A 20,146-nucleotide genomic window follows, 5' to 3' on the forward strand; every position below is an offset into this window, starting at 1 on the left:
GTCACTTCTACAAAACATGGAAAAATGCCAATAATAATGTCAATAATACCAAAAATGTAGAGATGGCACTAGTTAAGAAAAATTAGCAAATTTGTACACTCATAGTTAACATTCAGATAAATTTGACCTCATACTAAAATAAGGCTCCAGCAAGGCATACCTTTTTAAAAAGAAACAAAATAGAAAAACAAAATGCTGTTGCATGGAAAAGGAAAATTGGTTATGTACTTTTTTTTGTTTGCTTTTTGCTGAGACAATTGGGGTTAAGTGACTTGCTTTGGGTCACACTGCTAGGAAGTGATAAGTGTTTGAGACTAGATTTGAACTCAGGTCCTCCTGATTTCAGAGCTGGTGCTCTATCCACTGTGCTACCTAGTTGCCCCAATTAGATGATGTTTTAAGACAATATTATAAAGCAAGGAATATCAAAAATCCAAGGCAGAATATAATAAACATGACAATCCTACCTAAATTAATTTACCCATTCAATGCTATACCAATTAAATTATCCAAAAAATGTATAGAAAAGAATCATAACCAAATTCATCTGGAAGAACAAAATGTCAAGAATATGAAGGGAATCAATGGGGAGAAATATGAAGGAAAGTCTCAGAATATATTACAAAGTTGCAAGCATTAAAACAATCTAGTACTAGCTAAGAAATAGAATTATGGATCAAAGTAATACATTATATTTACAATATAAGTGGTGGTCTGTCTGTCATTTCAAAAAGGACGAAAGGCAGCATGGGATAATATCTTAACTTGAAGGTAAATTGGATTTAAATGAGGCAGAGTTGCAAAAAATCATCAGCCTCACTCTCTCTTTCACAGGCATAAGAGATCTAGTGGCAAGACAAAAGTCAGGATGTCTGGCAATGGCCCAGGATGCGATGGATGAACATGGCATCTTCAGTCATAGAAGCTCTAAGTAATCCATAGCAATTGTTTCAGCCTCCTTCAAAGTCATTGGAACAAATTGATCTAATCTGCCCATTCCACCTGAGAAAGTATTTCCATGCTAGGAGTAAGTATTCCCCTAATATACCAATGGGTTTGAGACTCTTTTTCTATCCTCAACCTAGTTTAGCTCTTCAACTAAGATACTACTAGGTTGTGCCAAAGCCACTTGAAGTCACACATGAGAATTAGGTAGATGATATAAGCAACCCAGAAAAGAACCTGGCAAGCCCTCATACTAGTGTTGCTAATTTCTCCTGAACAGGTTAATAATCATAATAATCTAGTGTTTGACACCCAAAGATCCAAGTTTGGACAAAAATTGTCCTTTAACAAAAATTTCTGGGAAAATTAGAAAGCAGTTTGGTAGAAACTAAGTATAGACCCTCATTTTGCAGCATATATCAAGATAAGGTTAAAATAATTAGACATAAAAGGTAATATCAACAGAAAATTAGGGAAGCATGAAATATTTCTTCTGTCAAACTTATAGATAAGGGAAGAATTTATGACCAAACAAGAAATAGAGCATTATGAGATATAAAGTGGATGATTTTGATTACACACACACACACACACACACACACACACACACACACACATACACACACACACCCCAATGCAGCTAGCATTAGAAAAGAAACTAGAAGAGGGGAAAGGTAGAGGTGGAGAAGAATTATAGCAAGTTTCCCTGTTAAGGTCTCATTTCTCAAATAAATAGAGAACTACATCAAATTTATAAGAGTACAAGTTATTCCCTAATTGATAAGTGGTAAAAACAGGCAGTTTTCAGACAAAGAAATCAAAGTTATCTATAGTCATATAAAAACTAATGACTAGAGAAAGGCAAATTAAAACAACTCTGAGGTATCACTTAACACCTATCAGATTATCTAACATTATAGAAAAGGAAACTGAAAAATGTTGGAAAGGATGGGGAAAATAGAGAAACTGACTCACTGTTGGTGAAGTGATGAAATGATCCAACCATTCTGGAGAGCAATTTGGAACTATCCCCAAGGGCCTATAAAACTCTGCATACCCTTTGATCCAGTTATACCATTACTAGAGCTGCATCCCAAAATTCAAAAAAAGAAAAGAAAAATCTATTTGTACAAAAATGTTTGTAGCAGCTCTTTTTATGGTGGCTAAGAATATGAAATCAAAGGGAAGCCCATCAAATGAGAAAGGCCCAAACAAACTGTCATATATGATTGTAATGGAATATTATGAGCTATAAAAAATGGCAAGCAAGATGATTTCAGAAAAACCTAGAAAGATTCAAGTGAACTAATGTAAAATGAAATGAACAGAACCAGGAGAACATTGTACATAGTAATGCACTACTATATGATGAAGAATTGTGATTGACTTAAATTTTTCTCAGAAATACAATTATTCAAGAAAATCCCAAAGGACTAATGAAGCATATCATTGCTATTGGATAGGTCGAGAAAATATAATAAAGATGAAAATACTACATAAACTAATCTATTTATTTAGTTCTTTACCAATCAAACTCTCAAGAAACTATTTTATTGACCTAGAAAAATTCATTTCAAAGAACAAAACGTCAAGAATTTCAAGGGAACTAATGGGGAAAAAAATCAAATAAAGGTGGCCCAGCTGTACCAAATCTAAAACTATATTATAAAGCAGGGGTCATCAAAAGCATTTGGTATTGGCTAAGAAATAGACTAGTTGATCAGTGGGATAGGTGAGGTTCACAGGACAAAATAGTCAATAACTATAGCAATCTAGTGTTTGACAAACCCAAAGACCCCAGTTTTGAGATAAGAACTCACTATTTGACAAAAACTGCTAGAAAAATTGGAAACTGGTATGGCAGAAGCTAGACATTGACCCATTGCTAACACTGTATACAAAGATAAGGTCGAAATGGGTTCATGATTTAGACATAAAGAATGATATTATAAATAAATTAGAAGAACATAGGATAGTTTACTTCTCAGACCTGTGGAGAAGGAATTTGTAACCAAAGAACTAGAGATCATTATTGATCACAAATCAAGATAATAATTCAAAAGATAATTTTGATTATATTAAATTAAAAAGGTTTTGTACAAACAAAACTAATGCAGTCAAGATTAGAAGGGAAGCAATAAACTGGGAAACCATTTTTATACTCAAAGCTTCTGATAAAGGCCTCATTTCAAAAATACATAGAGAATTGACTCAAATTTATAAGAATTCAAGCCATTCTCCAATTGATAAATAGTCAAAAGGTATGAACAGATAATTTTCAGATAAAATAGTTGAAACTATTTCTAGTCATATGAAAAGGTGCTCCAAATCACTATTGGTCAGAGAAATGCAAATTAAGACAACTCTGAGATACTACTACATACCTGTCAGATTGGCTAAGATGACAGGAAAAGATAATGACGAATGTTGGAGGGGATGTGGGTAAATTGGGATACTGATGCATTATTGGTGGAGTTGTGAATAGATCCAACCAATCTGAAGAGCAATGAATTACACTCAAAAAGTTATCAAACTTTTCAAGCAGTGTTACTACTGGGCTTATATCCCAAAAGATATCCCAAAGGAGGGAAAGAGACCACATGTGCAAAAATATTTGTGGCAGCCCTTTATAGTGGCAAATACAAGGATGGGAAATAAGTTGTACAAGATCATATAGTTAATACATGACCAATCCTATGTATAATCTCAGTTATCTAAAATCTAAGTTTATTTGCATTACATCTATGCTGTTAACTAGCAAAGACAATCTAAGTTTTTACTGAAGATTTTCTTTCTCTATGATAATATCCTTTCTTCCTTTTTTTCTCCTCCACCCACCTATTGCTCTATCCCCTACTCTGAAATTTGTTTTGTGTCAAAACTGAGTTTTTGGTGTCAAAAATTCTATATTTGATCAAAGAATGCAATTTTACAAGACACTGCATTCATACTACACGCAAGAAAACTAGATGAACAGAGCTTGGAGGATGAAAATTAATTTAAAACAGATCTTTCCTATATGAGCAAAGTTAAAAAGAAGACAATAGCAAACCAACCCTTCTCCTCAAAGAAGAATAATTTTACCAATGATTATAATTTTTCCTTCAAATTCACTTCTGGACAAAAGCTCCTCTCTTCAGCTAATTGTGATAGGTTTGATAATACTTCTAACCAAAGACCCAAAGCATTACATAGCTTCTTTAAGAAATTTAAATCTCTTTAGCTCTTTTCTAAGCCTAGACCATATGGACCATTTTTGTAGTGGCGAGAAACTGAAAACTGAATGGATGCCCATGAGTTGGAAATGGCTGAATAATTTATGGTATATGAATGTTATGGATTACTATTTTTCTGTAAAAAATGACCAACAGGATGATTTCAGAGAGGCCTGGAAAGATTAATATGAACTGATGCTAAGTGAAATGAGCAGAACCAGGAGATCATTATGCACAGCAACAAGAAGATTATACGATGATCAATTTTGATGGATATGACTCCTTTCAACAATGAGTTGATGCAAGCCAGTTCCAATTGCTCAGTAATGAAGAGAGCCATCTACACCCAGAGAGAGGACTATAAAAACTGAAGGTGGACCACAACATGGCATTTTCACTCTTTCTGTTGTTGTTTGCTTGCATTTTTGTTTTCCTTTTTCATTTTTTTTTCTTCCTAGATCCGATTTGTCTTGTGCAGCAGGATAACTGTATAGGTGTATATACATATATTGGATTTGGCATATGTTTTAACATGTTTAACATGTCAAGAACTGCCTACCATCTAGGGAAGGGGGTAGGTGAGGGACAGGAAAATTGGGAGCAGAAGGTTTTGCACAGGTCAATGTTGAAAAAATTACTCATGCATATGTTTTGTAAATAAAAGCTATAATAATAAAAAAGAACTTTAGAATTGATTGACTAACATGGGAGACATTAGCATAAAATCAATCTATGCCCTCATCAGAGAAGGTACTGTCCTATATGAGCAAAGCAGATTAAATTAGATGAAAAAATCTCAAGATGCACAAAGTTAGAGAATCCCTCAAAATGTTCATAGGGACTATTTATATTCAATCTATGGCAAAGCATTCCAAGATTGTATCGGTCTGATCAACTACAATTGGACAAAGTAACCTAATTCTAAAATAATGATGTCATTTGGTCCTCTTCAAGAACAACAACTAAACAAATTGCAGCAAAGTTTTGGACAAAAGAACTTATGCTCCCAATGTAGATAAGCTCTGTGTGTGTGTTTTACACACACACACACACACACACACACACACACACACACACACAGACACACACACACACATTTATATATGCATGTGAGAGACAGAGAAAAGGAGAGAGGGAGGCAGAAAAAGGAGAGAGGGAAGGAGGGAGAAACAGGGAGGAAGGACTTGTTGAACTTAGAACTAATTAAACAACTACTTGATGAAAAATAAGTTAATAATGACTTTGAGAGTAGTCCTCTGATCCTTCAGGAATGATCCACACTCCCATATTCTTCATCATGTTAATGTCACTTCAATGAAAACATAGCTGGCATGTCAAATAAAGTCATGGCAGATAACAAACTTTTAACGTTGAGGGGATAGCCAAAACACTAGCTGTCAAAATATGGGTAGAGACAACATCTTCTCAAACTATAGTGAAGCACTGAATAAAATAAGTCAAAATTTAATAGGGATAAATATAAAATTCTACACTTGGTTTCATTCCATGAACTTCACAAGTACAAGATGCGGCTAGACAACAGATTGTGTGAAATAAAGATCTGGGGGTTTTAGCAGACATCATGTGAAAAATGAGATGTTGGTGTGACAGGACAGTGAAAAAAGACAATCCTCAAAGAGCTACTTGGAGAGACACAGTTTCCTGAACTAGGGGAAAATCCACTGTACTTTGTCTGGTTTAAATGTAACTTGAGTATTATATCTATTTAAAGAATTCATGTTTTAGGAAGGTCATTAACAAAATGGAGCAAGTCTGGAGGAAGCCAATTAAGGTGGTATGAGGGGACTGGTAACTTTGACATATAAAGATTCATTAAGGAAGCTGGGAAGGTTTAGTGCTATGCTACAATGGACAGCTAAGATAGCACAGTCAATAGAGCACTGGGCTTGGAATCAAGAAAACCTGAGTTCAAATCTGGCCTGACATTGGACAAATCATCTAATCCTGTTTTCCTCAGATTTTTCATCTGGAAAATGTGTTGAAGAAGAATATGGCAAATCACCCCAATATCTTTCCCAAAAAAATCCCAAATGAGGTCATGAATTGTTGAACAAAAATGAAAAGCAAAATGTTTGAAGAACTATCATACATTCATATGTAGGTCTTCCAGCACCTTTACAAGTCTCTGTAGTGTAGAGATATTCCTAGTTATAAGATGATGAGCACTATCAGAATGGTTAAATATACTGGGATAAATCTATTTGGAGAAACCTAGCAGACATAGTTATCTGTTGGCCTTTCCCTGGTTTAGAGTACTTAAGAAATAATGACCTAGGCCTGGGCAGGGGTCCTCAAACTACGGCCTGCGGGCCAGATGCTGAGGACGTTTATCCCCCTCACCCAGGGCTATGAAGTTTCTTTATTTAAAGGCCCACAAAACAAAGTTTTTGTTTTTACTATAGTCCGGCCCTCCAACAGTCTGAGGGACGATGAACTGGCCCCCTCTTTAAAAAGTTTGAGGACCTTTTTGGGGCAGCTAAGTGGTACAGTGGATAGAGCACTAGCCCTTAAGTCAGGAGGACCTGAATTCAGTTCTGGCCTCAGACACTTAATACTTCCTAGCTGTGCCACTGTGGGTAAATCACTTAACCCCAATTGTCTCAGAAAAAAAAAATGTAATGACCTATTTCAATACAAAACTCAGGAACCCTCCCCCCACTTCCATTAAATCTTCCTCACAAAATTAAAAGTGACACTATAATGAGGCAAAGCAGATTTACTCAATATACAATATAATAACAAAGAGTTGAATTACCCATTTTCAAACTTTCCCAACCTTCCATGAATTAAAATCTCTTCATTATGCATTGAATTCTAGGAATAGAAAAGAGTGCTAAAAACTTTCCACCCAGATAAACCCTAAAACCTCAATACCTAGAAGAAACTATTTGGCATAGGAACAATGAAATGTCAGTACATCCGGGAGGGGGTGGGGTGTTGCTAGCTTGAGGGACCCAAATGTTTAAATAATAATAGTTAATATTTATTATTAGCATTTAGATGTTTGCAAAGTATTTTTACAATTATTATCTCATTTATTCCTCACAATGACCTAGTGAAATAGGTGCTATGATTTTCCCTATTTTTTTACAGGTGAGAAAACTGAGGTAGAAATAGACTGTGACTTCATCTAGGATCACACAGTTAATATTTATCTGTAACTAAATTTGAATTTATATCTCCCTTATTCCAGAGTTCTTTCCAGTGGATCTGGGAATGTTGGTAACAATTGGTTATATCTATATTCTGCAGATTCCCTGAATGGGCTTCTTGGAAAAGCATTTTCCTAAAATGAAAATGCTTCCTTTATTTGTATAATTGAGACTAGATATTTTTCTGCCTGTCCTCAGAAGGGAAAACAAAAATTATAATGTAGAAATGTCAGAGAAAGATTTAAAGTTAACAACAACAAGTAGTCCAAAAGTCAAATCAGCAAGTTTCCGTGGGTATTAGGCTTCCCTTTCCCTGAAGGTGTTTTTTTTTTCATTTTTTAAATTTATTTAAAGAAACAGAATAAGAAAAAAGAAAACTGGAAAAGGAATACAAAACAAAATGAAACAAAACAAAGAACATTGTTATGTGCCCAGCAGAACATCAAGGATTCAAAATAGTTAACAAGAAATACCATTTCAAACAAGCATATAAATAAATGAATTGATAAATAAGTAAATTAATAATGAATGAATACAGAAGAAATTATATTCATGAGTGTCCATTTTTTCCTTTATTTCTTTGTCTTTTTCCCTCACCCTTTCCTTCCCCATCTGCCCATCTCTCCTCCCTTATTTCTTTATAGATTTTGGAGGGTGTTATACTCTTTGTAGTACATGTGTAGTGTCGCCTATTGTGAACCCATTCCTAATGTTAGTAAGTTTTTACAACTCCAAGCCCTCCTCCCCCCTCTAATGTCTCTGTCTGTTTTTCCTCCACACCTCATTTGTATAATCTAACTTTTATTTTTACCTTGACTCTATCAATCTTTCTTTTGAGCTACCCTATTGTTAAAGTGAATCTTAAACATATATTATACATTTTCCCATGTTAAAAAAAACAAACAATTTGTCCATGTTTAAACAGTTTGTCCATATTAAGTTTCCTAAAACTGATCTTTCATAGTGAATCTTATATATTAAGTTTTCTGGTAAACTTGGGTAAACTTCTTTGTTAGGGATTCCTGAAAATCTGCAAGTTCATTAAATGTCCATTTATTCTCACTCAAAATGATAGATAATTTTGCTGAATATGATATTTCTGGCCACAGGCTTCGTTCTTTTGATTGTCAGCAGAAAAGACTGCAGTCTTTTATGATAGCTGTTGCTAAGTCTTATACATTTCTAATTGTAGTTCCAGTATATTTGAATTGTTTTTTTCTTGTTTCTTGCAAAATTTTCTCTTTGATCTAAGGTTTTCAAAATTTAGCAATAATATTCCTGTGTGTTTTCTACACAAGATCTCTTTGAGATGATGATCAGTGGATTTTTTTATATTTCTACTTTCCCCTAACGTTCTATCTCTCCAGGACAATTTTCTTGGATTGTTTCCTGCATTATTGTGTCAAGGTTCTCTTTCTAATCACAACTTTCTGGCAGTCCAGTTATTGTCATGTTTTCTCTTTTTGATCTGTTCTCCAGATCTGCCATTTTTCTTATTTGTTTCACATTCTGTTCTATTTTTTCATTTTTATAGTGTTTAATTATTTCTTGTTCTCTCATAGCTTCACTGGCTTCACCTTGCCCAATTCTAATTTTCAGAATTATTTTCATCTTTGAGAGTCTATATCTCCTTTTCTAATTGGTTAACTTTTTTCATAACCTTTTTGTTTTTCCTGGATGGTTTTTATTATTTATTTAGTTAATTAGTTTTTCCTCAATGTCTCTAATTTGATTTTTAAATTCTTTTTTGAGTTCTATAAATTCTCTTTCGGCAGGCAACCATTTCATATTACTCTTTGGGGTAGAAATTTTTTTTTACTTCAGTGTCCTCCTCTGAAGATGACCCCCAGTCTTCTTTGTTTCCATAATATGTTTCTATGGTGGGGTTCTTTCTTCTTGTCAATTCATTTTTTAAAACGAGAACCTACAATCCTGGGAGTAGGGGAAAGAGGATGGTGTTTCTATCTTCTCTTCAGTTCTCCCCTCTGATGAGGTACCTCAAACCAAGAGCTCACCCTCTTGCAAGTACCCACAGCTAGCAGTGTCCCTGTCCACTGCCTCTACACTCAATGGGTATTGGTTTCTTCTTGATCAGGGCCACATCTCTATAGCACGGCTGAACCTAGTGTTACTAATCACCCCAGATTCCCTCAGTTTTCTCAGACTCAGACCCTAACTCCAGAAATCCAGAAAATTTCTGTGGTTCCTGCTGAAGCTCCAGCCACACTCAGCTCTCCCCAGGAGTTCCCACTTGGTATTTCTGCAAAGCTAGACCAGCAGTGTTTGCACTTTACATGGGTTATCCCAGGCCCCAGATCTGATCTTCTTGGGTTGTATCAGGAGGATACTCTGTTCTGCCCCAAGTCTTCTTGATTTTTCACCAGTCTATGTTTGCCCTGAGGTGCAAATTTGTTCTATTTCTGGGGGAAATTGGGAGAGCTTGAAATTTACCAACCTACTCCACCATCTTCCTAGAATCCTCCTCTCTCCAGGAGGTTGTTAAGTTGGTTTGGTAGGACCATTTTAAAGCAATGCTAAAAAAAAAATAATAACTATCTGGACATGTATACATATATTGTATTTAATTTAAACTTTAACATATTTAACATGTATTGGTCAACCTGCCATCTGGGGGAGGGAGTGGGGGAAGGAGGGGAAAAGTTGGAACAAAAGGTTTTGCAATTGTCAATGCTGTAAAATTACCCATGCATATATCTTGTAAATAAAAAGGTATAATAATTTTTTAAAAAGAAAAAAAATAAAGTAATGCTAAAGAGATTCTTGGTCAGATGAAGAATGAATTAGATGGCTTCTGCAGTCCTCTTCAACTCAAAATATTCTGAGATTCTATGAAGAAGAAACAATAACATCAGAAAATGCGGATTCAAATTTTGCCTCAAGAACTTATTAGCTATAATACTTTGGAGAAGCCATTTAGCCAACTGAGGTCTCAGTTTTTTCACCTGTCAAATAATGACTTTGAACTAGCCAGACCTTTATAGCTCTAGATTTATTATTTAATGACTATCTTGAACTGCCAACCAATATTAGAACTTATTAATGGTATCTCCAAGTGAATATGAAATAGAAGCAGCCCTGAAGTCATGAGGGCCTGAGTTCAAATCTGGCCTCAGGCACTTAACATGTCCTAGCTGTGTGACCCTGGGCAAGTCACTTAATCCTAATTTCCTCAACAACAACAACAACAAAAAGCAACTAAATGACAGTGAATGGAGTCTAATGAATACAGTCGGGAAGATCTGGGTTCAAATTCAATCTCAGACATTTAAATGGAAATAATAATAGGACTTACTAGAGTTATTGTGAGGATAAAATGAACAAATATTTGCAAAATACTGTTGTTGTACATCCTTTGTTTTTGAAGAGGACCAATAGCATCATAGAGTGATGTGGTGGCTTGTGTGTGAATTGGATTTAAGTGAGACAAGAGTTCCACAAAATCACCAGCCTCACTCTCTCTTCCAGAGTCATCTAAGTCCCATGGCAAGACAGAAGTCAGGATGACCAGTAATAAATGCCCCGTGATGCAGTGGATAACCTTGTTCATCCTCCATGTCTGACCAAACTCTAAGCACTCCACAATACCTGTTTCAGCCCCTTTAAGACCATTGAAACAAATTGTGCTCATTTGCCCATTCCACCAGGGGAAATATGTACATTCATGGAATAGATATACCTTTAATTCACCTACAGATTTGAAGATTGTCAGTTACCTCAAACTTCTTCAACCTATATGCATTAACAAGATATATCTGCTACACATATTATAACTTCTTGGAATCACAAATGAGAATTGAATGAGAGGTAAACACCAAAAGTAGATGAATAGCTCTAAATAGTGTGCAGCAAGCCTTCAATCCAGAAATGCTAATCCTCCATGAACACTTCATATAACACACTACATAAATACCAACTTTGCCTCTACACAATAACAATATACATAATAGTGTTCAACAGTTTCATAAGCCTAGGAGAAAGACTAGGTCTAGAAACATGAAAATCTTGTTAAATCTAGATAAGTGATATGAAATCACAAGCAGTAGTTTTTTACAGCAGGCAGGATGTATATGGAGTAAAATAAGAAACTGTAAAAGGGCCAACTTTGAATTCCAACCTACACGTTTTCACTAATTTTTTTGAGATTTTGATTTACTGTAAAGTAAAATCTTATTACCCAAACCATAAAAAACTATAATTTATCTATTTCTCAAAAGAAAAAAAAGTAGAACTTTTTTTAAAAATATGGAATTTTATATATTCTGTTAATATGTATTCGTTTCCATGAAATTTCTAGTCCATTGGTATCATGTTTATGATGATAGAGCTATTAAAACAGATATGGCCATATTTCTAATCGATGTTATTGGCCCTGTTAGGTGAGATAGATTTTGATAGGTTAGTATTTATTTTGATAATGTTATGTCTATTTTGAGAAGCAAGTCAAAACTTTCTCTTAGTTCCATGTGTATGTTCTACTATGAATGAAACGGTAGCTACCCCCTCACTGCCTACATGATTATCCCCAATGATTATCCCTTAGCTAGGTTAGGATTGCATATTTTCAATGATCTCAAAATAACTGTGACTTTTTTCCCATTACTGAGTCATTTCCTGGCCATAAACCAATATACAAAACACAAATATGATTCAGTAGAGCACAAATCTGACACTTTTTTTTCATGAATCCCTGATTTCTAGTGAGCCTCCAAGTAAATTACTTAGGTGATAGAATGGATAAAATCCATGGACTTGAAATGAGGAAAATCAAATAAAGTTTTGATTCTGCAATGAGGAGTTATTTGGATGGACTACTCTGAGTATGTCAGTTAACTTCTCTATGTTTCAGTTTATTAATATATAAAATAAAGATAATAATAGTATCTAATTCATTGAGTCTTTGTGAGGAGTAAAGATAATTCTTATAAAGTACTTTATAAACGTATTTATTTATATACTATTTAAAGTGCTATATAAGTGATATTATTATTGTTGTTATTATAATTAATAAAGAGCTATATCGCCTTGGCAATTTATATTCCCAGAGAGTTGCCTGATACACTAAATGAATAATTGACTTTCAAATGGGCAGAATATGTCAGAGACAAGACTAAACTTCCTGACTCAAGGGCCAAGGTTCTATCTTCTGTGAATCTTAAACAATATGAAACTTTAAAAGTAGAGTGTTATTTACCAGATACAGGCCAAATGGAAAATTGATTTAAATTACTTTTCCTCTCAACCTCTGCCCAAAGAAATCCTAACTCTAAGCTTCAACTAAACATGGCTTCAAAGGACTATGGAGAGAGTGATAATTAGTAACAATGAAAAAGCCACAATAGGAGCCTGCTTACAATGGAGAAAATAAAGCAAAATAAGCATATTATTTAAATTGTGTACATCTTGCATGCATTTAGTTTGTATGATGTTTCCCACAATCTATTGTGAATTCTGTGGGTATAAGCAATATGTCTTCGCCTTTCTTTGTATACCCATCACAAAACACATAGCCAGGTATATTATTGCTCTTCAATCATTCAGTCATATCCTACTTTTCATGATGCCATGGGGTTATTGTCCATGGCATTTTCTTGGCAAAGATAATAGAGGGGTTTGCTATTTCCTTCTTCAGTTTTGTGCAGGTAGAGGTTAAATGACCTTTTCCCAAGGTCACAACTAAGTGTTTGAGGTCAAATTTGAACTCTAATCTTTCTGATTCCAGACCAGGCACTCTATTCTTTGAGCCATCTAGCTGTTCAAAGGCTGGCAAATAAAATGTGCTGAGTAAGTATTTATTGTTGTTGTTGTTAATGATGATGATGCTGTTGATGAGGATGATGAGAATGAGTATCCTCCTTTGACATTCTTCTTTTGTTGTCTACGGGTTTGTACTGGTCCTGTGCAGCAAGACATGTTCGATATCACTTTGGTTTTTATTTATGTTGTTTATAGTATGATTTTTTTGTTAGTAGAGAATATGAGAAAGCCACTTTCCCCCTACCATTGCTGACCCACTACTCCAAATATCATTCCTCTCTTCATGTATTCTGCCTCTTTCAGAACCTGAATTTCAGCATGGGCTTCTTGATACCCAGATTCCAGACATCATCACAATTAATTAACCTAAATGTATTCCTAATTTTGTGAAGTTCAAGTCTCTTTCATGTTAGCAAGAAGCTCTAAGGTGAGTGTATAGAAAATACATCATGTATGAATAAACAGAAAAGAAAAACTGTTGAACCAAAGGAGATTAGACTTATTCATATCAGTGCACTGAGACATTTTGAATCATCAACCCATTGCAAGTTTCAGTAAACAAAAAGTATAATATATTATGTACATACTATTACAGAGGCAGCTCATTGCTGCAGTGGACAGAGTGCAGGATTTGGCATTGCAAAGACTTGAATTCCAATCCCACTGGTGCTGAAGTAATCACCTATCCTCTGTTGGTCTTAGTTTCCTTATGTGTAAAATGAAGATAATAAAAGCAAGTACCTCACAAAATTAAGATAATGCAAGATGACATTTTGTAAACCATACTGCAATTTTAAAAGTATTACATAAATGCCAGCTATCATTATAACCATTAACTTTTAGACATTTGTTTTTGGTCATTCTTCAACAACATTGCCTCTCCATTTTTTTTGAGCTCTTGGAGAGCAAGGATTGGCCTTTTGTTTGGTTTTATCTTTGTGTCCCCTAGCATCTGGGACAATAAGTGCTTATGGATGTTTTTTAATTAAATAATAAGATGGAAGGGATTGTTCCCAGAGAGCATTTTTCCTATAAAAACATAGAAATCATTCATAATTCTATGAAAGAAGTTGATGTGATCTAGTACTTTTGATCAGGGGAGAGAAACAAATAAACAGAAAGAAATATGTTGAGAAAAACAGAAGGAGAAGAGAGATGGGAAGAGGAAGAAAGAAAGATGGAAAGAGAGATGGAGAGAAAGAACAAAATAGAGATGGAGAGAGATAAAATGAGAGACAGAAAGAGACAGAGATGAAGAGAGAGACAGAAATACAGAAAGAGGGAAGGAAAAAGAGGAGGAAAGGGTAAGAAATGGGGAAGGAAAGAAGGGGGAGGAGGAGAGAAAAGGAGATAGAACAGGAGAGGAGGAGAAAAGAGAAAAGAGAACAGAAGGGGAAAAGAAGAAAGGAGAAGGGAGAAAAGGAAAAAGAAGGCAAGAAGAGGGGAAGAAGGAGTAGGAGAAGGGAAAAGGGGTACAGAGGAAAGTACAGGAGGGGAGAGAACACAGCTAGAAGCTGGGGTGAGTGGGATAATAGAGATCCATCATCGTATTGACCTTCAGGTTGCTAAAATTCCATATGAACTGTGATTTTATTAATATAGGGAACTGTCAGGTAAGGGAACTTTTCTCCCCATTCAAATTAACATTTTCTCTGAAATTTAATCTTATAGCGTTGCCTAGGGAACTAAAGGGCTGAGCGATAAGTATTTTCATATTTTGTATACACTAAAAGAAATCTTTAGCTGTGATAAAAGTATTACTTTTTATTCAGGTTTCAATCTTATTTTTTACCTGAAAATTCAAGTTTTTTTTTTTATCCTAAAAGGACTTCCTTTAAATCTTCAAATAGGTCATATTTATGTAGAATTTTCTTCTAAAAAACAAAGCAAAACATATTTGGAATAGAAAATGTAAGCAATATTACTGGTTTTTTTATGTATGAGCAAACAAAAGCTTGAAGAAAAGCAGTTTACCCATTGTCTTACAGTAAGTGTCTGGGTACTCTCTATACACTGTCACACATCATTTTTTTTCACTCTACTACTCACTCAAGTTTTCATCCTGTATCTCTTTCTTCCTTTACTGCTAAGTTTTGAAAGAGAGAACTTTGCTGGCTTCATTCTTCCACCCCCCCCCCCCTCAATCATCAGTCCTCTGAAATCTGGCTTCCATTATGCACCATTCTCCTAAAACTAGTCTCTCCAAGGTCTCTATTAACATTAATTGCCAAACTCAACAGTATTTTCTTAGTATTAACGTTCTTTGATCTTTCTACTTCATTAACCACAATCTCATTTGTGATGCTTTGTTGTTCATTAGCTTCCATGGCATTTTTATCTGAGTTCTTTCACTACCAAACTACTCTTCAGTTGTTTTTACTAATACATTTTCTTTTATATATCCTAAAAATGTGAATATCAACTAAGCAGTTGTTCAGTTATTTCAGTTGTTTTCATGACTCCCTTTGAAGTGCTCATGGCAAAAATATTGGAGTCATTTTCTAGTAACTTCTCCACTTCATTTTACAGATGAGGAAACTGAGGCAAATAGAGGTAAGTGACTTGCCCAGGGTCATATATCTAATGTATGAAGCTGTATTTGAACTTAGGCTTCTTGACTCCAGGTGTAATATTCTACCCACTGTGCCACCTAGCTGTCCCATGTCCAATAGGGGTTTCTCTTTAATGTGTTTATCTTTATACTTTCTTCAATGGTAATGCAATACCATACCCTTCCATGGTTTTAGTTATCAGTTCTATGCAAGTGAATTTCAAGTTTATATATTCAATGCCATGAATTCCATTTAAAAATTTCTAATCCCCTCAATTATATCTCCTGGGTGTTCCACTGAAATCTCAACCTTCACAAATTCAAACTTGAATTTCTCATCTCCACTCCTTCTCACCTTTCAAAGGTCTTCCAAGCTTAGTCCCTAGAAAATATTAGATAACTCTAAGATACCACTTCATCCTATCAGATTCATTAATATGACAAAAAAGGAAAATGATGGATATTGGAAATGATATGAGAAAACTGAAACATCAATGTCTGGTTGGTGGAGTTATGAAATGATCTAACCATTTGGGACAGCAATATGGAATTATACCTAAAGAGCTATAAAACTGTGCATACTGTTTGACCCAGTTGTACCACTATGTCCCAAAGACACCAAAAAGGGCCTGGAAAGAAACCAATTTTGGCAAGAATATTTACAATAGTTCCTATTTGATGGTGTCTAAGAATTGGAAATCAAAGAAATGCCATTAATTGGGGAATGGCAAAACAAGATATGGTTTCTGATTATAATGGAATATTATTGTACTATAAGAAATGACAAGCAGGATTATTTCAGAAAAACCTTGAGTTACATGAACTGATGCACAGTGAAGTGAACAAAACCAGAAGAATGTTATACATAGTAATAGCAATATTGTTCATTAAAGAATTGTGAATGACTTAGCTATTTTCAGCAATAAAATGATCCAAGAAAGTCCCAAAAGAGTAAGAATTGATATATAAATAAAGACTTAAAAATGTGATTTTCTTTTTTTCTTTTTCTTTTTTCATGCCTTCTGGTATAAAATGACTAATATGGAAATGTTTTACATGAAAAAAGAAAATATAATAATGCGCCTCTCTTCTTTATAGAAATGGGTGAGTATGGGTATCTAACACTGAACACAGTGCCAAATTATGTGGATATGCTGTTTAACTTTACTGAATTCTCCTCTTTATTTTATTTGTTTTAGTGAATGACTCTCTGGAAGGGGAAGGAGATTGGAATATAATGAGAAATAGAAGTGATATAAAATCAAAATATATGAATATTTTAAAAACCTTAATGTACTTTTTAAAAAATCCTTCCAATCCTTCAAACTTCCCTATTCCTATCCCCTATTTCCTATCACCAATATCTCAGTCATCCAAGTACAAAACCTTAAATTTTTGACACATCAATCTTCCTCATCTTGCAAATGCAATCTGACTACAATTATTGTCAATTTTTCCCACATAACATTTTTTGCCTCTGTCTTCACCTCTCCATTCTAGCTTCTACCTAGGTTCAGAAATCTATCCTTCTTAACTGTATTAATGTAACAGCCCTTTGAATGGACTTCATGCCTCAACAGCATCCATCTTCAGGTACCCTACATTTCGCCATCAAAATAGTCAACCTAATGTACAAATATGACCACGTTGTTGTTTTACTCAAAAACATTCCCTCATTCTTCTTTGCCAAAGCATAAATCAACAAATGTCTGGCAGGTAAGGCCTTTCTTCTGCTTCTATTTGTACTATGGTTTCTTAGTGATTTTTTTCCACTGATTTTTTTTAGCAGTATGATTTTTTTAGTACTATTGTCTCTTAGTGATTTTTTCCCTTCTGATTTTATTTGAATCTAACTTTCCACATTATTTTATTTTCCTTACTTTTATACATTATATATTTCACCAAATTAACTTATTAGTTATTCTTTAATCTTATTGATTTTCTTTTCTTGGTGCAATTGTGTCCCATTTTTTTCAAATGATTCTCTTATGACATGTTCTCCATTCCTTTCACCATACCATTCTCTCTTTTCTGGACCTTACTTGAGTTTATCCCACCCCTCCTACAATATCCATATCAGGTCAAGTCAGATCACCTATCAGGATACTCATCTTTCCCAAAAATATATTATTGTCACATTTCAGATAAGAAATTCTTCCTTTCAATCAAATTCAATCTTCTACATAAAGCCTTACTAGATACCCCAAGCCAAAAGTGATCTTTCCATCCTTATATTTCTTAAAGACTTTTGGTTTAATACCTTCCTTTGTTGTTATTTAATCTCATATATTTCTGCATGTGTATCATCCTTTTATAATTCCTATTAGTTTGTAAGCTTCTTGAGGACAGGGACTGTATTGTTTTATATATTCAAGTTTCTAGCATCTACAAGAGTACCTTGAATATAGTAAGGATAAGGACAGGGACAAGAACTACATCTATGATTTCATGGATAAAGGGAATTCCTAGATAAAATAAGTCTCTCTCTATAGATGCAGATGAGCTTTTTCTCTGAAACTTCGAATTGAAGAATTGCCTAAAAGAGTATTTCAAGAACAAATGACTTGTCCAGATCAAAGACATCTGGTGTCAGAGGCTAATTCCAAGACCATTTGTATACCTCCCATAGTAGATGTTTAATAACTGTTATTGCATTGAATTTGATACTAAATGAGAAATTAGTTTAATTAATTGGCTTAGTGAAAGCTAATTCTCATTTAGATTAAATTAAAAATAGTTTGTTCCACAAAAGTTTATTTTTAAGTCAATTTTTTGGAAAGGATAACACATTCTCCCTTGAAAAAAAAATGTTATAAATGGTAAGAATATTTCAAGTCCAGTCTACAAAGTCTATATTTAAACACTAAAATGCTTGAAAATAGTATTAATATAATGACACTTGTATTTTTAGTAGTTCACTTTGGCTCTGAGACTCAGAGCTGGAAGAAACCTTGGAGGTCATTAATGAGTCAGTCAATCAGTCAATAAGCTTTTTTGTGTGTTAGAAACTTCATTGGGGTTACAAATTAAGGGGGAAACAGTACCTGCCTATCATATTTTAACAGGGAAGACAACATTAAAAAATAAAAAAGGACATATATTGTAAACAGAAGGTGATCTCAGAAGGAAGTCATTATGGACCAAGGAAGACTTGTTGCAGAAAGTGAGATTTGCTCATCTCCCCAGCCTATTTCTTAACTTTAAACTCTATGTTAAAGTTGAGCTCAGCTCACCTAGGGGTGGGGAGGCACTATCCTAAGCATCAACCTTTTTCATGCTGCTGTTTTCTGAGCTAATTCTGCAAGTTTTCAGCAATTCCAAGGTGATGTGATCTGGGGAGAGATGTGGTCACTTTTTCCCTGGTCTGAATTCCAGTCTTTACCTGGAAAGGGCTCTACTCCTCTGGAACTACAAGCATTAGCATTCCTCTTGGCCCTATGATGGCAATTCTAGGCCATCTGTGACTTTGAACTTGTATTCTCAATAAGATTGCCAAAGGGCAGAAGCTATACCCAGAGAACAACAAAAAGTTCCCATAATCTCTAATCAACCACTTCTCCAACACTCTGATTATCAAGGATCTGAGAAATCCAAAAGTTATTGCTATTGATAGTGTCCTTCATATCTGCTATTGCCCCATGTGTTTGGGCTCCCAATAAACCTTTACCTTAGAATCATAGAACTCTCCTGCTGACTTCTTAAGTTTTTTGGCTGGAAGAATATCTTACTCTGTACTTTTATTGGCTGTCACTCCAAAATTTGATTTGTGGCATCATTCTAAATCTTTTGGGAGGGGAATATTGGGCGAGTTCAACTGGGTTGCTCCATCTAATCCTCCATCTTGGCTCCCCCAACTAATTAGCTTTTTGAGACAATTTAAACTCCGTTTTTCCTGTCTACAAATCTACTACAAAGAACCTCCTTTGGTAGTTGTCAAATTTAAACAGATGTTTAATTGTATACATGGATCTTTGCAGCAAAATGAATTTTTAAAAACACATTAATATTATCCTTGTCTTATTGTATTTTTACTTAAATTTGATTGAATATTTCCCAATTTTAACCTTATTTGGGCAGTATCTAAAAGTGTTATAGGCTGCTTGCTGTCTGCTGGTCAATGGGTTAACATAGAAACACTAAAATATGCTTTCTCTCCACTATACCTCACCACCATTCAAAATTGTTTCTTTTTTTCTTTTTTTGAATGGACTGGGATATAGGCTTTATTTATTTTTAAATTAAATTATTTCAATCAGTAAAAGTCTTTATTTTATTCCTCCTGCTTTATTCCCTCTCTGTAATAAGAAGGAAAAGAAAACAAAGTGCCCTGCTTTTTTTAACTCTTATATTGAAAAAAAAAAAAAAAAAAAGAAAGGAAGAAAAAAGTTCCCATGTTAGCCATGTCTAAAAACTGCATTTCAGTTTGCATTCTGAAACTATCATCTTTTTAGCAAGAGGTGAATCTTATGTTTCATAGTAAGTCACTT

Source organism: Antechinus flavipes, chromosome 5 (genome assembly GCF_016432865.1).
Source record: "Antechinus flavipes isolate AdamAnt ecotype Samford, QLD, Australia chromosome 5, AdamAnt_v2, whole genome shotgun sequence".
In the NCBI taxonomy this organism is placed as follows: Eukaryota; Metazoa; Chordata; class Mammalia; order Dasyuromorphia; family Dasyuridae; genus Antechinus; species Antechinus flavipes.